Consider the following 24,578-nt stretch of genomic DNA (forward strand, 5'->3'; position numbering starts at 1 on the left):
CTAGGGTTTTAGACCCTCAATGCAAAGGGATAAATCAAGAAAAGTTTCACCATGGTTCTAATCATCATATATGGATCCCCATGTTCTTTATTTTTTAGTTTGATCAAGAATCCATCAAGAGTTTGAAGCTTATTAAGCTCTAAATCATCTAGGTATCTTATGTGACTTCCTCAGCAAGTTTCTTCAACAATTGGTCAAATATTTCAAGGTATACTTCATTATACATCATCTTATGCATGTATGATCCTCCATGATCCCTAAGGAGCAATATAACTTCAATTTTGCAAGTTGGTTCAAAGAGGTTAACCAGAGAAAGTCAACTGGTCAAATCTAGGGGTCCCTAGACCCTATCTACTACCATTTTTGTCATATGAAAATGATTCCAAAAGAAACGTCTTCAACAGAAAAGTTGTTCCCCTTCATGTTAACTTTCCAAAGCATCCAAGATCATGGCATTTTGAGCATTTTTGAAGGACTTCGGCATGGGTGTAATGCATGGCTTCATTTGGTAAGTTCCATGATCAACTTCCATTTCACTAATGCATGACTTCATGATATTGTTTCAGGTTAGTTTACACATCATTTTGGACCAATTCCAATCATTTGATGGGCCTATCACACGCCCATGCAAGCATGCACACTAGAGTTGCTATTTTTGGCCAAAATATGGAAGTGTTTGAAAATCAATTACCAAGCCTATAAATGCAACTCATTATGCTCATAATCAATGACCATTGGCCCAAGCTTTGAACTATAAACACCCTCACCCTCCATTAATAGAACACCTTGAGGATTTATGTTGAAATCGAGTTTGAATTTCTCTTCTATTTTGGGATTCAAACTCCAAGAGTTCAAGCCATTTTTGCATCCAAATCATCTCCTGCAAGTGGATAGAAGTAAGCCAAGCTAAATTGAAAGCAAGATCGAGCACAATTGAAGAAAATCGGAGGTGAATTTCAGATTTTTCTTTTCTCCGATTCTCCCTCATTTCTCTACCATTTTGATTGATCTTTGGTTGTCTTAAGACCTACCAATGTAGGCAACAAGATTGAGTTTCTTTGAGGTCAAATCGAAGCAACTCAGTCCATACTCCTCAATTTTCAAATCGATGTATCTTTCAATATACTTGGAATTGGAGATTTTTGAGGTCAGATTTGGATTCCTGGTGATTTTCTCTTTAAAATAGTGTACTCACTTATCATTTTCATGGAGGTTCATGGTGGATCATTCTGGTGAGGTTCATCGGAGAAGATGATCGGTGCCCTAGCTCCGGTGGTGTGTTGGCACCCTCTCATCCCTTTGATCTTGTTTAAGCGTTTTAATCTTGACCCTCCCTTTAAATTACCATTTATGCAGCGTGTTGACTAGGTTCCATCGTGGATAGTGCACGCGTGGCCATCAGATCTACCACCTCAATTAATGAGGGAGATCTGATGGCCCTTGTTTTTTCTCATTTATTTTAATTTCTGGTTTTATATTTTAATTAGCTTATTTTGTTTAATTCATAATAAATTCATTTTTAATCCAAAAAAATATGGGACTTTCACCAAAAATATTTAAATAATTTCCTATTCCATATTTTGAATTAAAATCATTTTTTTTTTATTAATTTTGATATTTTTTTGTGAATTAAATGATTTTTGACTTGTTTTTAAATATTTTTAAATACTTCTGACTTTTCAAAAATTCTAATTTTTTTTGTCTAAGGTTCTTTGACCTTGTTTGACCTAGGATAAATTCTTTGGCCATTTATTTGGTGATCTTATGGGATTTGAGGTTTTGTCCATTTAAAAATGCATTGTAATTCATTTTAAAATTGATTTTTATTTGTTTAATTGATTAAAAATATTATTGAGCCATTTGATTGACTTTGGGATGTTTGACTTTCTATTTGGCATTGATCATCATTGATTTAAACTTTTATTTTATCAATACTAATGGATTTAAGGGGTTGATGAAATGTACATTTCATCCCTCAAGATGAATGGATAGTATTAATCAGATGAACTTCCTCCTGTGATCAATTTAGGTTTCTATTTTTCATCCCCTCTTCATCTTCACCCCTATTATTTCCCAATCCATCATTGACCAATGACTTCTCTAATGTCCAAATGCTAGCTAATTTATAAATGGCCTTGTGTCAGATGAATCAACATGAGTTGGATTGAGATAGGTCAATCCCATCTTTATTTTAGTGTGTGGTATATTTTAGGAGCTTGGCTCTTTGTACCAAGTCTCTAACATGCATTAACACCAATGTTTTTATTGCTCGACCTCAAATAGTTGTGACTTCTACAAAAGTCGAATTACGACTTCTTAACATAGAGTTAAATTTGTCCCGCAAGGCATGGCATTCTAGTAATTGAGATTGTAAGTCTCCCATTCTTCATGTTATTGTGTGAATACTTGACCTTTTTTCCGTTCATGAGAGCTAGTGGAATACTTATTGATTTATCCAAGTTGGTGCCCTTCTCATGGATGATGTCTTGGTTCATATCTTCATACTTGTGAATGGATGGTTGAGTGTTCTCCAAAGAATGACTTAAACATATGGAACCTTTCACTAACGTTTGACTAACCTTTTATTAATATTGTTTTACTTTCAATCCATTTACTTAATATAATTTAAATTTCAGTACCTTTACCATTCATTGCCATTTACATTTCATGCAACTTGTTTATGTTTCAGTTGTTTTCTTTTTTTGCTCACTTGAGTCATACCTTGTGATTGTATATATTGTGTACTTATGATTTTTCTTCTTTCTTTGGTCTTAGGACCCTAAAATACTTAATAAACAACAAAAAAACTCTAAAAAAATATGTTGGTGGACTGTTGGACTTGATATGAACTCTTGGACTTAGAAGTAGGCAACATTACTTATGCTTTAAAGGACTTGCCCAATGCCACAATCTGAGGCTGAGCTATCCTCGATTGTGCCTTCCATATGATGCAAACCTTGAATTCCCTTGGTTCATCTGCTATGTGGTCTCTATGTTTAAGCTGTTATTTTGACTTTGTCATTGATAATTGATGACTGTTTCTGAGATTTTGCCAAGGATTATTTCATCTGATGCATTGGAAGATATTGAAGGTTGCTAGCTATTGGAGTGCTTCCTTGGATGTTATGGCTATCTTTATTTGATGCCTTGTTCTTCATATGATTTGCTTGGGTGTTTTTTATGCTTACTGTTTTCTCAAAAGTCGAAAGGAAATAGGTTTGTATCTGACATTCTTGTCTTGTGGATTGCATCCCATTGGTAAGATCTTTTCAACTTTTAACTCTTAACTTTTGTCTATGGTAGTCTCTTCATCTCCTCCCAATTCTTTAATTTAAAAATCTCTCCCTCTTTTAAAAATCTTTTTTGCTTGTTTTTCAAACTTAGACATGTTTTAATGAGTAGAAACTTTGGCCTTATGCCAATGAATTTTCAAACTATTTCTTAAATCAAACTTGTGAAGAAACTTAATCATATTGACCTCAATTTAAAAAAGATAAAAAGAATAAAAGATAAAAAGACCTTAATCATATTGAATAAACTTAAATCAATTCACCAACTTCTTTGAAAGTTTTACCATGAACTATGGGGTTTTGATCCCTCATTTTTATGTTGGTATGTAGGCATAAGCCCGAAGGTCTTGTCAAACACAAAAATATAACAATTGAATTATTTTCTCATCCCCTCACTCTATTTTTTTTATCATACATCTTTTTTTACCAAAACACTTGCACACAAAAAGGGCTCCCTAAGAGTACCTATGACACTTTGGGTGCTAATACCTTCCCTATGTGTAACCAACCCCCTTACTTGTAATCTCTGGCATTTTATTAGTTTTGATTTGAAAACTTCTTAACTTTTGGGTTTTGTTTGTACTTTTCCCTTTTCTATTGGAAATAAATAAGGCGCAGTGGCGAATCAGATTTTTCAATTGACGCCGGGTTTATCCATAGCCCGATGGTCATGAATGCACCGCTACAAAAAAAGTGGCGACTTTGCTGGGGAGTAGTTCTCAGTGGGTTTAGCCTACTTTTTTGTGTGCAATGTTTTGTTAATATTTGATGTTTGTTTGTTTGTATGTATATATTGTTTTTGTGATATAATATGTATGTTGTGCTTGGTGATCTCTGAGTAGTGAGATAAGTTCTAACCTGAACTTGAGTGCAATTAAGATAGGAGGATGGTATAATCATGTTCGACTGATATGGAGTAGTCCTTAACGAGTTAGCTTGAGACCCATCTACTTAGTGGAGACTCCCTTGGAATTACTGATGTCACACGAGTAAGTCGTGGATAGACATTACTTTTTATGACCTGGGAGTCTGGGAAGCTGAGGACCATAGAAGATATAACCCAACTTGGCCTATTTAGGACGTAGTGCAGAGACTGTCCAAGTGTAGACTTGACAACATTTGTTACGCGATACTATACTCAGACAAGTTTCTCTTGAGAATACTATGGGTTGATGAGTCAGTCATCTAAACTTATAGTATCTGATAGATGGGATCACGACTCTAGGAACTTTTTAGAACATGCTCTACAGGTTTTTATCCATAGTACACTCCTTTGGGATGGTTCTTAACCCGACTCCATGCTCATGACTCATAACAACCCCTTTCATTCTCGGTTGATTTGATCGATCTCGTCAAAATCAATGGAACTTGGGTGTTGATAAGGTGAAAAAACCATAATCCACCAAAATGGATGATTGATCTTGATGACGACTTGATTCATCCCTTGACCTTTGTTTATGTTCACCTTGTGTATGATTGTTGCATTCATGCATTCATGCATATTATAACATTCACCACAGCAATAAATTTTCAAGGAACTAAGGTCTATTTGCAAATAATTTTCAGACAATGCATTGTGGATGAAGGAACACCAAAAAGTACAGTTTTAGATGTCCTGATTTGAAGGATTTAAGGAAGTTGTCATCCTTTGTATTAGATCCCTTGGATTTCAAGCAACATCATGGGAAGATTTTATTTGTATTATCTATTGATGTGGTTGAAGGACTCCTGAGTGTCTTGGTCCAATTCTATGACCCTCTCTACCGATGCTTCACTTTTCCCGATTATTAGCTTGTGCCCATGTTAGAAGAGTATGCCCATCTCTTGGGTATACCCATATCTAACAAGGTACCTTTCAGTGGATTGGAGGAGATTCTGAGATCTCAAGTCATAGCCGAAGCTCTTCATTTGAAGAAATATGAGATTGATGCTAATTTGGTGAAGAAATGAGGGATTCTAGGGTTGACTTCTGAATTTATCATTGGTAGAGCTATTATTTTTGCTCAAGCTGGTAGCATGGATACTTTTGAAGCCATCTTTGTCTTGCTCGTGTATGGTTTAGCTTTGTTCCCTAACATTGACGGTTTTGTTGATGTTAACGCCATTAGAATTTTCTTGATCGGGAATCATGTTCCTACTCTATTAGATGACATGTATTTCTCTTTGCATCTAAGGAATTATAAAGGTGATGGAACCATCGTATGATGTGTTCCTCTTCTGTACAAGTGGTTTATTTTTCACTTTCCTCAAACATCTATTTTCTTGGAGAACTGGCAATGTTTACGATGGTCCTAGAGACTTATGTCTTTCACTAATAATGATATTATTTGGTATGATTCTGCATTGGGTAGCTTGGATATTATTGACAATTGTGGTGAGTTCTCTAACGTGCCTCTCATTGGTACGAAAGGAGGAATCAACTACAACCCAGCATTGGCCTGTCGTCAGCTTGGGTTCCCCTTGAGAGATAAGCCTAATAACATTTAGTTAGAGGGTCTATTCTATGAGGAGGGTAAAGATCCCCAATATTTGAAGAACATAATGGTGCATGCTTGGCACAATGTGCATAGGAGAGGAAGATTCGATCTTGGTCCATGTAACTATGTAGCTATGGAAACTTACACTATTTGGGTGAAGAATAGAGCTTTGGAGCTCAAGATGCCATACGCCTGCGAAAGACCTATGTATGTGCTTATGGATGGGCCCTCAACTCTCCGTAACCAAGATGTAGATGAGTTGGAATATGCACTCTCCAAGATGAAGCAAGAGAAAGACTTGTGGGAAGAGGAGTTCCATGCTTTGAACCGCAGGCATATGGAGTTGTAGATTAAGTCAAGAGACAAAGATGCACTTATTGAGGTTCTTGAGGAGCGTGTAGTGAAGAGACTCAGAGATCCTGAGGATTTATTTTCCTCTAGTATTCCTCAGCCTTCCGGTGCTTGGAAGAAGATTGTTGATCGACTCGTCCTCGAAAAAGCTCAGATGTAGACATCCTTTGAATCTGAGATTAGACGCATCCGAAGGAAGTATACTCCCTTGGCCAATTCAGCTGATTCAGTTGCTAGGGATCCTTAGGATGATAGTTTCCTTCTCTCTTGTACTTACATTTTTTGTTTCTGAAATTGTACTTAGTGTAATCCTTCCAAATTTTATGAATAAAAAGAGATTTTATGGTCAAAATTGTTATTATTACTGGTTATCGTTATTAATTGAAACGCTTGTAAATAGGACCTTATATGTTCCTTGAAAATTAAAATCAAAAGAAACATTGCATTTCATGCATCATTTGCATAACAAGTTTTCTTCAACCAGATGTCTTGTCGGTTCTTGTTCTGTGTATCAGTCAAGCTGACTCATCACTATTACACTCACACTAATCGTCTGAAAGGAATGGAGCATCTAGAGAAAGAGAACAGGGAACTTAAGGATGAGATTTCCAGACTCACTGCTTTGATGGAGTTTGTAATAGCTACTCATAATTAACCATCTCCGCCTCCTGCAACTCCTCCTCCTCAGAGGACTATTATTTCAGATATTGCTTCAACATATGTGCCTGTTGTTGCTGCCATCCAGTCTGTGTCTGCCATGCCTTATGGGTTCTCGTGGGGAATGCCACCAAACTTTGTACCTGAGGGTTATGCTCCAACCTTTGCTTCTATGTCGGCATCTAGTCTGGTCCTATCTGTACCTCCTCCCATCATGCATACTCTGCCTCGTGTCGAGGAAACCATTTATCATTTTGTGCCTTCTAAAGGCCCCGATGTTTATGAGAATATGGGCGAGATGAAAGATCAATTTCTTAAGCTGCGAAAGGAATTGAAGACCTTAAGAGGGAAGGATTTGGTTGGTAAAAGTGTTGTTGAGTTATGTTTAGTGCCTAATGTCAAGATCTCAGTGAAGTTCAAGGTCCCAGACTTTGAAAAGTATAAGGGGAATAAATGTCCTCTTAGTCATCTTGTTATGTATGCTCGCAAGATGTTTACTCATACCGACAATGATCAGCTACTCATCCATTACTTCAAGGACAATTTGATTGTTGTTATACTTCGGTGGTATATGGGTTTAGGCAACGCTAGTGTTCGTACTTTTAATGACATGGGCGAGGTCTTTGTCAAACAATACAAGTATAAAGTTGACATGCCTCCATATCAGGATCAGCTGATATCAATGTCCCAGAAAGAGAAAGAAACATTCAAGGAGTACACACAAAGATGGAGAGAGTTGGCTGCTCAGATTAGTCCACCTCTGGAGGAGAAAGAAATGACCAAGATCTTTTTGAAGATTCTAAGTTAATTTTACTATGAACGAGTGATTTCAAGTTCCCCTAATGATTTCACCGAAATGGTGAACATGGGGATGAGATTGGAAGAAGGTGTCCGAGAGGGTTGGTTATCCAAAGATGAAGCATCGGCGAGCAAGAAATATGGTGGTAGTTTCTCTAGAAAGAAGGAAGGAGAAACCAATGCAGTGTCTACAGGGAGATAGAGAAGGCCTCTTGTGAAGAAGAATTCCTAGTCCCGTCAACATCATCACCAAGTATCATCAATGATTCCAGTTTTTACCAATAATCCAGCAAATCAATCAGTTCTCGTTCAGCAACAACATCAGCAACAACCACAACAATGTACTAACTATAACAACAATAATCATCATCAAAACTTTGAGAGGAAGAAGATATCTTTTGACCCTATTCATATGACGTATGCAGAAGTGTATCCTTCTTTGGTTGTCAAGAATCTGATCCAACCAAGAAATCTTCCACAAACTTATGAACCATTATAGTGGTAGTTCAAGCCTAACTTGCACTGTGCTTTTCACCAAGGAACTCCTAGCCATAGTAATTGAATTCTTTTCTCATCCCCTCACTCTATTTTTTTTATCAAACATATTTTTTTACCAAAACACTTGCACACAAAAAAAGGCTCCCTAGGATACTTTGGGTGCTAATACCTTCCCCTGTGTAACCAACCCCCTTACTTGTAATCTCTGGCATTTTATTAGTTTTGATTTGAAAACTTCTTATCTTTTTGGTTTTGTTCGTAGTTTTCCCTTTTCCTTTGGAAATGAATAAGGCGCGATAGCGACTCTGATTTTTCAATTGACATCAGGTTTATCCATAGCCTGATGGTCATGAATGCACCACTACACTTATAGCATATCATGAAGCTAATCCCCTACTTTGATGAGATTACTTTCCATCATATTCCTATGGAGGAGAATCAGCAAGCCAATGCATTGGCTACTTTGCCATATATGTTCAAGGTCAAGTGGGCTAACGAATCATCTGCTATTGCAATTCAACATCTAGACGAGCTAGCATATTGATTAGCAGTTGAAGAAGAAACCAATGGCAAGCCATGGTTTTATTACATTAGCGGTATCTTGGGAAACACGAATATCTAGAAGATTTCTCTATCACAAACAAGAAGACCTTAAGGAAGTTATCAGCCAATTTCTTTCTGAGTGGTGGTGTGATATACATAAGAAACTTTTATTTGGTTCTGCTCATATGTGTGGATAGACACAAGCAGAATTACTCATCAAAGAGATCCATGAAGGTTCTTTTGGCATTCCTGCAAACAGATATGCAATGGAAAAGAGAATCCTTAGAGTTGGTTATTATTGGTTGACAATGGAAACAAATTGTTAGCACTACTCTAAGAAGTGCCACAAGTGTCAAATTTATGTTGACAAGGCACACATTCCACCTACTCCTTTGAATGTTTTATCCGCTTTGTGACCATTCTTAAGTGGGGCATAGACATGATCAGTATGATTGAGCCAAAAGATGAAAATCGACATCGATTCATTCTGGTTGCCATTGACTACTTCACCAAGTGGGTAGAAGTTGCTTCTTATGTCAATGTGACGAAGCAAGTAGTCAGCCGGTTTATGAAGAAAGAGATAATTTGTCACTACGAAAATCCTAGCAAGATTATCAGTAATAATGGATCAAATTTGAATAATAATATGATGAAGGAGTTGTGTGAAAGTTTCAAGATTGAACATCATAACTCATCACCTTATAGGCCAAAGATGAACAGCGTTGTAGAAGCAACTAACAAGAATATCAAGAAGATCATTCAGAAGATGATGAAGACCTATAAAGACTAGCATGAGATGCTACATTTTGCTTTGCACGGATATGAAACAGTTGTTCACACTTCAACACGGCAACCCCTTTCTCTCTAGTCTATGGCATGGAGGTTGTGCTACCAATAGAAGTGAAGATCCACTCAGTTGAGAGTCTTGATGGAGACAGAATTAGAAGAAGCAGAATGGATTCAAACCAGGTTTGACCAGCTCAATATAATTCAAGAAAAAAGGATGATGACGTTGTGTCACGGTCAGTTATATCAGTAGAGGCTCAAGCGGGTATTTGACAAGAAGGTTCGATCTCGAGAGTTCAGTGTAGGTGAACTGGTTTTGAAAAACATAATCTCACTCCCTAAGGATTCAAGTGACAAGTGGATCCCAACTATGAAGGACCATTTGTGGTGAAGAAAGCTTTCTCTGGTTGAGTTTTGGTTCTCACAATCATGGACGGAGAAGAGTTTACACAATGCATTCGGAAAGTATTATGCCTAAGAAAAAGAGATGGATAGTAAAAGCTCGCTAAGTTGAAGACCTGAAAGGGAGACTTAGGACAAAATGAGCATCCCAGTGAGTTGAAAACTCTAAATGGAGACTCATCCAAAAATTAGGGATAAAACAAAAAAATTAAGCCCGGTAAGTCGAAAACCCGAAAGGGCGGCTTAAGCCAAAAAGGGTAAAATCTCTCAGTGAACTGAAACTCTTATGAGCGGTTCAAGAAAAAGTTAGAGAATATCCAAAGGCATAATACTACAATAGCACAAGAACATTGCAACTAAACATAGATGGAAGGGAACAATCCAATTGCCATCTCCATAAGCAAAGTAATGAAGACTAGAGGACATAGGGGAAAATAACAAAGTTGTATTTCGATGGAAATTCAGTTAAAAAATTTCATTGCCATTTATATGCTTTTTTTCTCTGTAATCTCCTCTTAAAGGGATTTATATCTTCATGTACCCCATGTATGAGTTATTCTTTTCATCAAATAAAACTATTCATTTGAACATTGCTTTATCAATTACTTTTGTTTCTTCTGCTTAATGTCGCTTTTATTCTTGATAAAGATAAAAAAACATTAAAATAGTGGAAACAACAAAGGTTTTGAAAACTTTAAATTATTTTGATTTTGAAAATATCAAAGGAATGTTTGTTGGTCTATAACAATGTATCCGGTTCACAATATATGGGGCATTTCTTTGATCATCTTGATCTAAAGCAAGTGTGAAGTGGTTTTTTCTTCCAGAGACAAGAGTCCCCACTTAAGCCCGTCCGGCGGTAGGGCAGAAATCATAGTTTTGCAAATCATTTTCATGGTGTCAGAACTATTCAAGACAAATCATTTTCTTGATACCCACAAAATGCATAAACTAGTATATTCGTGCATTCATATTCTTCTTGCATATCATGAATAAAACAGATCATGCATAAACCTCAGTCGAATTCAGCAAGCTCTTTTAAAATTCGATCATTGTTAGAGATGATTTTCAAGGCGGGTATCTTCCCCGACAAGATGATTGATATTCTCCCATTTGAACTTTGGTGTCAACAAAATTTCTGTTTGGTTTCCTCATTAGATATCTTCCCACATGGCTTCCCCTGTATTTTATTTTCTCCAACAAAATTTGATGAACTCCCCAATCGAGTTTCATATCAGCAGGATTCCTTAGGAAAGGTATCCCCATCAATGTTATCTTCAGCAAGTCTCTTTGAAGTGGTTGTCTAAGATGTATATCTCTTTGCAAGTTAGCAATCTCCCTAGTGAGTCTAATGGACAAGAGCTCCATAATAGATAAGCTTTACTGAATGATTATCAGTATATCTCCAGCAAGTCTCATGTGCATTTATTTCCCATAGAGTCTCCTATATCCCCTAACGGATTACTTCAGTTAATCCTCGACAGAGTTAGTATTCCTTACTGATCTACTCTTCGAAGAAGCCTTGGATTGAACTTGTTCAGTCCATTGGTTGAGAGTAATGTAAATCCTTTTGGATAGAATTAACCTTTCATCCCCAATAAGTCTCGGGATTTTCTTACTCCCCATAGGAGTCTTATGTCGGCCAAGAGCAGCTGAACATGGAGTCATTTCCCAAAGAAAGTCTTTGGTTTATTTCCCAGCAATTTGCATCAACCAAGAGAAATTGAATGTAGTGGTTTCAGTCAAGAGCGGTTGAACACCATTTTATTTTATGCAGTTTTTCTTCAACTAAGAGCAGTTGAATGCATCGGCTTCAGCCAAGAGTCTTTGAATACTATTTTATTTTACTTTGTTTTGCTTCAACCAAGAGCAGTTGAATGCAGTAATTTCAGTCAAGAGCAGTTGAACACCATTTTACTTTATGCAGTTTGCATCAACCAATAGCAGTTGGATGTTGTGGTTTCAGTCAAGACCTGTTGAACACCATTTTATTTTATGCAATTTTGCTTCAACCAAGAGCAGTTGAATACAGTAGTTTCAGTTAAGAGCAGTTGAACACCATTTTATTTTATGCGGTTTTGCTTCAACCAAGAGCAGTTGAATGCATCATTTTCATCCAAGAGTCGTTGGGTACTATTTTATTTTACTTTGTTTTACTTCAATCAAGAGCAGTTGAATGCAGTAGTTTCAGTTAAGAGCACCTGAGCACCATTTTACTTTATGCAATTTGCTTAAACCAAGAGCAGTTGAATGCAGTGGTTTCAGTCAAGAGCAGATGAACACCTTTTTATTTTATGCAGTTTTGCTTCAACGAAGAGTAGTTGAATGCATCAATTTCAGCCAAGAGTAGATGAACACCATATTGTTTTACAGTTTTGCATCAACCAAGAGCAGTTGAATGTAGTGGTTTCAGTCAAGAGCATTTGAAAACAATTTTATTTCCCAATAATTTGCATCAACCAAGAGCAGTTAAGTGTAGTGGTTTCAGTCAAGAGCAATTGAACACTATTTTATTTTGCAATTTTGCTTCAACCAAGAGCAGTTGAATGCGGTAGTTTCATCCAAGAGAAGTTTAACATTATTTTATTTTTCAATTTTGCTTCAACCAAAAGCAGTTGAATGCATTAGTTTCAATGAAGAGTTGTTGAATATGACATTTTTAGCCAAGAGCAGCTGAATATGATCATTTGTTCCCCCAAGAGTGTCTACCTTGAACGAAGAACGTCTAAAGAAAAATCGAACATGTTACTTCGTAACAGATCCATCCACAGAGATCTACCATCAGCTAAGAGCATCTGAACATGATTCTCTGATCCTAACTCATTTGCATATCATCTGAGAAATCAAGAGCATTTCTCAATTTCATTTACATTCATGATTAAGGAATCAAAGGTATTTCTTAAATCATTTTTATATCATTTGAGAAATCAAGGGCATTTATAAACTCATTTACTTTCATGATTAAGGAATCAACTATATTTCTTAACTCATTTGCATATCATCTGAGAAATTGAGAGCATTTCTTAGTTCATTTACATTCATGATTAAGGAATCAAGAGTATTTCTTAACTCATACCCATGTCATTTACATTCATGATTAAGGAATCGATAGTATTTCTTAATTCATCTGCATCCTTATGATTAAGAAATTGAGATCATTTCTTAACTCATACATATTTCATTTACATTCATGATTAATAAATCAAGAGTATTTCTCAACTCATACTAATTTTCATTCTCATGATTAAGGAATCAAGAGTATTTCTTAACTCATGCCATTTCATATTTAAGAAGTCGAGAGTACTTCTTAACCTACATAGCTTATGAGAAATCAAGAGAATTTCGCATATCATTTATCATTTGATGATTAAGAAATGAAGATCAATTCTTAATTCATTTGCATTTCATTCAATCATATGATGATTAAGAGATCAAGAGTATTTATTAATTCATTCATCTCTAAGGAGTCAAGAATACTTCTTAGCATGCATATCATTTGCATTCTTATGATTAAGAAATCGAGATCATTTCTTAATTCATATACATTTCATTCAAGCATATGATGATTAAGAGATTAAGAGTATTTCTTAACTCATTCACCTCTGAGTTGAAAGTACTTCTTAGCGTTAATGTCATTTACATTCCCATGATTAAGAAATCAAAAGAATTTCTTAATTCTAATACATTTCATTCAAGCATATGATGATTAAGAGATCAAGAGTATTTATTAATCCATTCATCTCTAAGGAGTCAAGAGTACTTCTTAGCATGCATATCATTTACATTCTCATGATTAAGAAATCGAGAGCATTTCTAAGTTCATATACATTTCATTCAAGCATATGATGATTAAGAGATCAAGAGTATTTCTTAATTCATTCATCTCTAAGGAGTCAAGAGTACTTCTTAGCATCCATATCACCCGACAATTAGAAAATCAAGAGTATTTCCTAAATCTTGTTGCATTCATTTTACATTACCATCTGTTGATTAAGAAATCAAGAGTATTTGTTAACCTATGTGCATTCATTCGTAACCACAAGCATATCATTCTTTTGCATAGAAGGAAATTTTTTTGGTATGTTTGGTATTTAAACTATCTTTCACCATGATGATTTGAAGACGAGAGTTCTTCATATCCTATAGTTAAAGATGTTTAAATAGGGGCAGCTCTCATATCCTAAATTTTACCCTGAGTTTTTCACTATCATCAAGATAGTATAAATCGATCCATTTTGTCATGTATTTCATCAATTAAAAGTATTCATCAGGGTTTAGATGAAAAGTATGGAGCTCTGGCATTTTATTTGATCTTGATGGCATTCATTCAATCATCTGTAGATTAAGAAGTCAAAAGATTCGATTTCTCAATTCCAGTGCATTCGTTCATTTTGTTGCACCTTGTTTCAGAGGTTCAGAAGGTGATAATAAAGAGTGTTGTCATCATCTGAATCTTTGTGAGGTTTTGTTTGTGATTAAGAATATGAAACAAATGGTCCAAGACCGGTCCATATGCGTTTGATTTTTTGTTCACGGTTGTTCAGTCACCAATTCATTGCATTCACAAGACGTTTTCATTTTATACTTATCACAACATTCATTTTGTTTTGCATAAACACTTAAAATGTTGCTCAAAATAATTTTTCGAATCTACAGATAGACCGGTCGAATCGTTTCTCAACTGTACATCAAATTAGCAGGTGAAAATTTTCAAAATTGAGCTTTCAGACATCAGTTTTCTTAATCTACGGTTCACATAGTTTAACTTGGTGTGCTCATTTTACTTTTTGGACTACTTTTTCAATCGTATTCTACCCAGCCTGAGCCTTTTAACCGATCAAATTTTATTTCAAAATCTGATCAAAACCTGTATATTCCGAGAAGTTTATTTTGCGCTATTATTTTGGTGTAGTCAATTTAATTATTTGAGCATCTTTCTGCCCGATTTTTGTTCATTTTTTATTCAATTATTTCTAGTTTTTTAACCAAAATAATCATTGGAATAAAATAGATTTTTCTATGTTTTATTTCGATTTTATTCTTGTGTTCTCGATTGTAGCGGTGTATTCGTCGCTATATGATCTATCGATTAAATCATAAGCTAGAGATACATTGAAATTTCGAGTCGCCACCGCACTTTTATTTATCCAAAGGATTGGCTAAAAAGCGAACAAAAGCCTAAGAAGTTTTACACGTAGAAAACTAATAAAAAGATCAGAGATTCTGGGTAAGGGGTAAATTACGCAATGGGAAGGTGTTAGGCACCCACTACGTCCTAGGTACTCCTAGGGAGCCCTTTTCACACTTGTTATGCTAAATTGTTATTTGTTATGACATAAATATTGTGCAAACATGATTGGGATGGTGAGAAAAGAATATACATTTTTTATTATTATTGGGTTATTGGGTTCGAACGGATGAACCCGTTGCCTACGTACCTTCCATCAAAGGTAAGGATCAGAACGCCGTAGTTCGGCTAAAAGATTTCCAAAAGTTGGTGGATTCAGTTTTAAACACAAGCACTGAGGCTTTTCATTATCAATGGGAGAACACTCGACCAAAAACAACATCCACCATGCGAGGATAGCTTCGACGTACTAGAGGGGTTAGCCCTGTTTGAAGTACGGAAGTCTTACTGTCGACTCACTAAGGATAGGCAAGATTTACATCAACCACAAAGATAATTGAAGCCTATGGCTAATGTGAAAAGATTAACAATGGACAGAGCCAGAACAAGTGAATGAGTGAAGTTAATTGATTGTGATTATGAAAATGAAGTCAGAGTATGATTAAGATTGATTTGAAAGAAGTATTATGAAATGGAGTTTTGAAAAAAGTCAAGGACTTGAGTCCAGGTTTTTAGAAAACATGAAGATGTTTGCACAACACTTATGTCAAATTTGAAAGGTATAGTGTGAAAAGTCTAGGACATAATGAATGATGAATGGATGAGGATGGATTGTAAAACTTCTTAGAAGGTTCACTTCTTGAGATCATATAGAAGATGATTCAAGTGTGTCCTTTGGAATGCAATGAATAATAACAAACAAACAAAGCAAACAAAAGCGGATATCGGATGCCAATCACTGGTCTTATACCAATCTCCTAAAACAAAATGGGATATCAGAGGCCACTCAATGGTCTTACACCAATCTCCACAGGCAAAGAAATAAAAAGCGGATACCGGATACCAATAGATGGATTTACACCAGTCTCCTAAAACAGAACGGATATCAGATGCCACTCAATGGACTTACACTAATCTCCACAGGCAAAGAAATAAAAGCGGATACCGGATACCAATAGATGGATTTACACCAGTCTCCTAAAACAGAAACGGATATCAGATGCCACTCAATGGACTTACACCAATCTCCTCAAAAGAAAACAAAGAAGAGAAATGGAAGTTAACTGCCAATCTGTCTGGACTTAGGTTAACTCCACAGTATGGTCCTAGGAAATCCAATGCCACATCACAGGGACTTACAATGGATCCTCACATACAAAAAGCAACAACATGATCACAGGTATGCAAATGCCAACTTGCTGGGACTTACAGTTGCAACCTCACATACAAATCAAACAGATCAAATTATGATCACAGGACAACAGATGCCAACTTACAGGGACTTATAACTGTATCCTCACATACAAAAACAAACAGAAGATATGAGTGACCAATGAGGTCTTACACTCTATCCTTCCATATCATAGGAGCAAATGCCAAAAGGGATGGGCTTACAATTGTCCTCAATGGGCAAACAACAATGATAGCATCACAAAAAGCAAATGAGATGATCACGCATTAATGGCAATTGATGATGATGATAAATGCATAGCATACAGGCAAGCAAGTGCATATGAAGCAATCAATCAAGCAATGAATATCAAACAGCACACTCTATAGCCAAACAATGGGGGGCTCACACAAGAGGGTTTGACTTAGAAAGTCCACTGTAATAGGTGGATGTTGCTCTTAACCTGGCCATTGAGGGGCTCAGGTGAAGCAGATGAAAAGGAGATGAGGGGTGTGCCTCATTGCTTCTATCTCATATCAGAGAGAGCATCAAAGAAAGTGTGGGAGTTCAGAAAGTAGGAACTCTCTCCACATTATTGACTCGATTAGATCTTGGGTATTTATCTCATTGCTTCAACCATGTAATGGGAGCAAAGAGAGGACACACTGAATAGTGGGGGATAGATTGCTTATCCCTACCTTCCACCAATTGCCTTACTTGAAGGACTTTTCCTGCTTGGGACAAATATAAACAAACACAGGCATTGCCTCTTAAGGAGGACTTCAGACAGTTTGCCCGGTCAAATAACAGACCGGGTCTCCAGACTACATGAAGAAGAAGTAATTATACCTCAAAGCAAATGCTAAAAAGCAAAGCAAGCAAGTTCAAAGAACTTAGGCAACTAAAGTACCTGAAAAAGTCAAACTCATTAGTAAACAAGTCAACAGTCAAAATCAAAAGAAAATGAACCAATAGTCAACCACAGAGGGACCAATTGTGCAAAGCACAAAGACTCAAGCATATGAGTCAACCTACAAAACAAGTGTTAGCACATCATATAATTCAACTCAAACAAATATTTGAATGATCCTCAAGGCATTGGTGCTTAACCTGAAACAGATGAACTCAACATAAGCTTAGAAGACCACTAGGACTAGCCTAGGGTCAAAGATGAAAGAAAAAGTCAAGGCAGCAAGGAAAAGTCAACCCAAACCAAGTCTAAACATTCAAGAAGCATTCTCAATTGGATTCATAATCATATCATGCATCATGGTCATTTCATATGCAAAAGGATGCAAAGCATGGCAAGAGAAGCATACAAAAGTCAACAGCAAAGACTTCATTCAAAAGTCAACTCAAACAATTTCAAAAATTATGAAATAAATCACACTCAATCCTAACATCTAACATGGTATACATGTAAAATTTCATGGCATTTGGATGAGAGGAAGGCAGTCAAGTAAAATCATGAAATCAAACCAAATTCCAGTAAGCAAGGTGAAAGTCAACAAGCATGGGTCAACTTCAAAAAATCATATCAATTTGAAAACAGAAGAGAAATGAATGAGATTAACACCAATGCAAAGCTTGAGGTGTCTAGTTATCACATGTGAAATTTCATGATCATACAATAAGATTTGAGAATTTCACAAAAGATTTGGCACAATGTATCATTTATGCATACATGTGAAGAAAATAATTATCATTAAAAATCCAGCCAATAGAAAAATAATTAAAATTCATAATAAAATTCTAGACACATTCATGAGTATGAGGGAATAATTTCAAGATTTTTGGATAAAAATTGAATTGAAAATGAATTATGGAAATTTGATGAATAATTGATGAAATATTGAACATGAAAGCATGGCAAATTGGTCAACTAGGAGTCAACTGATGGCAGACTTGTAATTTCTGCCAACTTAAATGAAACGACACAGCATAAGGCAAAGGTGATGAAATGTTCTGATTGGCCACTAACCAATAGAACAGTAGCTCGGCCAATCCATGTTCATATTTTCTGTTTTTTTCACATAAAACCCTTAGGGTTTCTAACACAGCATGGCTCATGTTAAACTTCAAACAAATTCAGCCAACATCCAAACAGCATCAAACAGCAAACACGCAATCAGCATAGCATTTGGCAATGTTTACTCATCAAGCAATCAACAGCATACCACATGGCATTGGCAACAACAGCAGCAAACAATCAAGATCATGTAATCATCATTCACATAGATTTTCTGGAAATTCATGCAGCATCATGTTCATTATTTAAATCACCCAACACATGAGCAAAAGCACATAGCAGCATAGCATTCAGCATTCAAATGCAATTCATGAGGTTTTTCTAAACTGCAGTAAGGTTTCATAACAGCAATGAGCATGGTATCAAGTTCATCATCAATTTGCAGCATGGTTGATAGCTTCAATCAATCGATCAAAAAAACAACAACAATTGAACAGCAACATGTAACAACACACAAGTCAAACATCCATGACCAACACAATCAAACATCAATTATGTGGATTTTCTGGTCAGCTTAAGACAGCAAAACAGCAAGTCAAGCTTATGTTGCTCAACTAACAGCAAAATTCCAACAGCAGGAAAAAAAACAATATGGCAATGATGCAACCATACTCATGCACCTAAACAACACAAACCCTACACATTCAATGCAAAAATCCTGGGCAAGTTCTAAGGTTCAAACAGCAGCCATGGTTCAGCAATAGCATAATGTGTTCATCAAAATCCATCATTAATTGAAGTTCCAACCAACAAGCAAACAAACAACAGCATGGCTAACATGTTCAGTTCATAAGCAACATCCCACAATAAAATGGCATTGGTTCAGGTAATATCATCCAGCAACTAATAAACACGAGTATGGCAAATTTCTGGACAGGGCATAAATTTGGACAGCAGTAGTATCAATTTATCATGCTTCACCATCATGCAGGCAACTTCAAACAGACACAAGGAAAAGTATGGCCAATGGTTGTTCATCAACATTCAAACAAAACAAACAACAGCACACAACATGTTTCATGGATTTTTTAAGCATGGTTCATTGTGTAGTTACCAACATCACAAACATGACTCGACCAAACATACATCAGCATGGTAATGGTAAAGCAACATCATTCAGCAACATTTATCAACCATGAACAAAATAAACCTAACCAGCCTCAATGCTCATGCAATAACTAACGTCAACTAACATCAATCAAAAACAGCATAAGCACATTCATGCAATTTTTCTGGGCAGGGCAAGGTTAACAGTAGCATGTAAACATTCAATTATCATGCATTCAACCAAGAACAAAAATCCCAGAATCACCAATCAAGCATACAAATAGCATCACCAAACGTTCAGTATTACAAACATGGCATTGCTTTTCATCAAATCATTATAACCAAGCCAAATCGAGGGAATATGCATTTGTTCACCAAAATGAAAATCAAGATATCTCACAGCATAGTCATCTGTTTAATGTGATTCAAAGCTTAAATCAAACTACCAAGTGAGACCTACATGGAACATGGCATGGCTTAATGAATGATGAAGTTCGAAATATTACCAAACTTGAAGCACAATGGTGATGCAGTGGTGTTTTGAAGCTGTTGTGCTCGAACAGTCCCTCCTCGTGCTTGGCAATGAAGGATACTTGGTGTAGACAAGCTCAAGAATGCTTGGAAGATCTCACAGCTCGATTTGCCATTTGTTGAGCTTTGAGAAAACAGAGTGGGAAAGCTGTTACAGCAAGGGAATTGAGGTTGGGAAAGCTTCAAAATGTGGTTTGGATGACGAAGGGATGAAGGTGGTTCAAGGGTTTCCAAGGGTTTGGCAGAAAAATTCACTCGAGCCAAAATGCAAATGAGAGAGTATGTGTTTTTCTGTTGGTGGCTGCTAAAGACTAGGGTTGGAAATGCAGAAGAATGGCTTTAAATATCATCTGTTAATCATCACTTAATCATGTGGTAAATTGGTTTAGCTTAATGAAGACCAAATGCATTTTTGCTAAGTGGAAGAATGTGGAATTGGAGGTGCAAAGCTGTACACGAGTTGGGCTTGGAAATGCTGTAAACAGACCATCCAAATGCTGTTTTGAAGTCTGCTCTTTAATTGCCAACTTTGTTTTGCTTAAAATGCATCATTTGCATATTGCTAATTATGCATAAGTGAGTGATGGAGGGTGTATCTTGCACGTTTTTGGGCCTGCTACAGGCTGCATACAGACCATCATGCTTTGCTGTTTTTATAATGGTACATGTACTGCTGTACTTTGCTTTGGTCATATGAGGTAATTGCAAAAAAACCATATTTGCATTTTGGTCCAAAATAGTGGTAGGATGGTGGTATGACCATGAATTAGGACTTGAGGCAAGTTTCAAATGTGATTTTAAACCTTTCCCAATTGGCCAAAGTGAGAAAAAATGCATAAATCAAAAAGTCAACTGTGAGTCAAACTTTGATTTTTAAAGGAATAGGTCCAAAAATGCCATTTTGAATGGTAGGGTTTTAGGTCATGAAATTTATATTTTTGGAAAGAGGATGAAAAGTGTGGTTTGTAGGAAAAAACCCCACCAAATTTGGCCTTATGGTTTGAGAGATATGGCCCTTTGAAGTTCAAAAAATGGTGAAAATGATTTGATCATATCTTGACAACCACACATGGGATTTGAGAGTTCTTGGACTTTTTGAAAATGGGAAGACAAGATCTTCAACTTTCATGTTAGGCAAAAATTCATTTGGAGCTTGTATCATGATGTAAGTTTAAGATCAAGAAGTTTCCATTTTTGGCAGTTGAAATTACAGGTCCACTTTCTATTTCTGGAAAATTTCTGTTTGACTTGATTTTCTTCCATGATGAGGTTTGACATGATAGATGAGGCTTATACAAGCATGAATGAACTTCTTCAAATCAATTCTATCCATCAAATCTCTGATTAAATCAACAGTTGACCAAGTTTGACTTTCTGTTGACTTTTCTAGGGTTTTGGATGACTGGACCTCTTCTGATGAATTCCAAACCCTAATTCCTTGAGAACTTGACTTCAAATGATGTCTCAAGTTGTTTGAACCTTTGATTATGGACCATGATGCCCAAATTCCACAAGAATGGCCATCATCCACTGCTTTGACTGACCAATGACTGATTTTGACCTAATTGCTGATGATTGCTTCCACTGCAAGCAACAAGGTTAGACTGACAATATTTTTGTACTTTTTGAATGATAAACATATGAAAAGCAAGAATATACAAATGCAAAGTATGCTTGGTGATCAAGAAACAAACCTACAAGGCAATCTACCCACTAGAAGGGGACAAAGGTATGCATTGATCCTTGAGGTTATGATATGAATGATATGGGCCATGAGGGATCTTAGGGCCCAAAATTGGGGTCTTACAGATGCCCCTATTTAAGGTCATTCTAGCCGGAGAAGTGAAGTTTAGAAATCTTCATCTCGACGCGGTAGAATGGACTTAAATACAGTAGTGAGACAAATTTTGGTCCCTAAGAGACCTCATGATGCAGATGTATGCATGCAAAAGACACAAATTCTGTGGGGAATATGATTCACACAGAAGAAAAGACGATCCATCGGAGTAGTACACTCACCAGGAACAGAGACTCTAACAAGACTCTATGGGGATAATAAAAGAAATGTGTGAACAAGACACGACTCTAAACTGGGGAAAAAACAAAACTGACATAACGTGAACAAAACACGACTCTGATTAAGGAAAACAGAAAAACAGACTGGAGAACTCATTGGGGAGTGAAGAACTCACACTGGGAAAAGATTTCCAAATGAAAATAAATCCATTGGAGAAACACAAGCTGACTCCTAAGGAGAAGCAAAAGAAAACTCCACTGGGGAAGTAACAAGCAAAATGAGATGCTACCGGTAAGGGTAACAAACACAGGAAGGAACACCAAGGATACCGGTTACTGGGTATATAATAGGTGACCGACCAAAGACGTGAATTGGTGTGTGTTCCAAGACACTCATCATCCTGAAGAGAGCGAAAAGCAAACTTGTTTATAGGATGGATATTCAATTCCACAAGGAAAATGAATCTTACTCTGAGGGGAAAGCAACAAAGGATTGACCCAAGAGTGAACGAGACACATTATTCATTACCGGCAGACCGTGAATAATATACTCGAAAGGAAAATTATCCTGAACCGGTTACTGGGTTGTTTAAGGATAAAATCCGAAATCGTGAATTGGTTTGTGTTCCAAAACACTCATCACCCGAAAGAAAGCTAGAACAGCAGACTTGTTTAAAGGATGGAGAAAAAACGTGAATTGGTGTGTGTTCCAAAACACTCATCATCCGAAACGCAAACTGGTTAAAGGATGGGCAAAAAACGTGAATTGGTGTGTGTTCCAAAACACTCATCATCCGAAAGAAAGCTAGAAAAGCAGACTTGTTTAAAGGATGGAAAAAAAAACGTGAATTGGTGTGTGTTCCAAAACACTCATCATCCGAAAGAAAGCTAGAACAGCAGACTTGTTTAAAGGATGGTCAAAAAAGCGTGAATTGGTGTGTGTTCCAAAACACTCATCATCCGAAAGAAAGCTAGAAAAGCAGACTTGTTTAAAGGATGGTCAAAAAAGCGTGAATTGGTGTGTGTTCCAAAACACTCATCATCCGAAAGAAAGCTAGAAAAGCAGACTTGTTTAAAGGATGGATAAAAGAGCGTGAATTGGTGTGTGTTCCAAAACACTCATCATCCGAAAGAAAGCTAGAAAAGCAGACTTGTTTAAAGGATGGTCAAAAAAGCGTGAATTGGTGTGTGTTCCAAAACACTCATCATCCAAAACGCAAACTGGTTAAAGGATGGCTATTCGATTCTACAAAGAATACGAATCTTGCTCAGTTGGGGAAAATCAACAAAGGATTCCAACTAAAGAGCGCATGAGATATATTATTCATTACCGGCAGACCGTGAATAATACACTCGAAAGGAAAAGACACCAGAGATACCGGTTACTGGGTATATAATAGGTGACTAACCAAAAAGAGAGACAATCGATACCAAGCATACGGGTAAACGAAAGACAACTCAAAGGATAAATTGCAAGCATCCGGCAATTTTCCAACAACAAAGAAATATTCGACTCCGCAAAGGGAAATAACGAATCTTACTCGACCGGGGAAACACAAAGGCTTCGACTGAAGAGTGCATGAGATATATTATTCATTACCGGCAGACCGTGAATAATATACTCGCATGGAAGATTATCCACAACCGGTTACTGGGTTAACAAAGGATAAATCAACCGAAAAGAAAGGCATCGGGATACCAAACTTGGTATATAATGATAACCAATCAAAAGGAGCAACAGACATTACCAACAAAAGGGTAAATGAAAGGCGAACTGCTGAGGATAAATTGCAAGCATCCGGCAATTATCGGCAGAAGACTAGCTGGGGATGCATTGATGAACAATCAATGATCCGGGGAACAAATCACTAGCATACGGTGAAAAGACCCACTGGGGATAAAATTGTTAGCATACGGCAATTATCCACAAAAGACTTGCTGAGGACATAAGTGCTGATCTGAGCAACTTATCCAAGCAAAGGAAAATCAACATCAAGAACTAGATGAAGATAACCACAAAATTAGGGTTTACATCTACCGAATACGGGGTAGAAGACCAAAAACTCCGCGTGGGGATAGAACAAATCACAAATCCGCACGGGAAACCAAAATAGGGTTTATAACAAACCACAAACTGCTGAAGAGCAGGAAAATAGGATTTACAACTACCGGGTAGTAGGTAGAAAACCAAAAACTCTGGCTGGAGAATAAAAGGTGTATAACCACAAATTCTGTTAAGAAAGCCAGGAAAAGTAGGACTTACAACTGCTGGTTTGTAGGCAGAGGCCCAAAGACATTCCGCTGGGGAACAACCCACTGGGAAGTACAAGACATCTGACAAATAGCCAATTCGGGAATAATCCGAAAAGACAGACTGAATCAAGACACGTCCTAATGAGGATGTAACTCAAATAGGAAAATCCATCCCAATATATGTGTTGGGAGGAAACGGAAGAAACCGTCATCCACGAGGATATATCTCAGTGGGGAACTGCAGAAGGAAAGACAACATTTTCTGCTTATGGGGTTGACTCTAAATGGAGAGATTTATAACACCCGACATCTGCTTGGGGAGATCTATAAAGAGATCTATATCACCATAGCAGGAGACACGACAAACAAAAGATACCTGACA

This window comes from Lathyrus oleraceus, chromosome 6, assembly GCF_024323335.1.
Source record: "Lathyrus oleraceus cultivar Zhongwan6 chromosome 6, CAAS_Psat_ZW6_1.0, whole genome shotgun sequence".
Classification (NCBI taxonomy): Eukaryota; Viridiplantae; Streptophyta; class Magnoliopsida; order Fabales; family Fabaceae; genus Lathyrus; species Lathyrus oleraceus.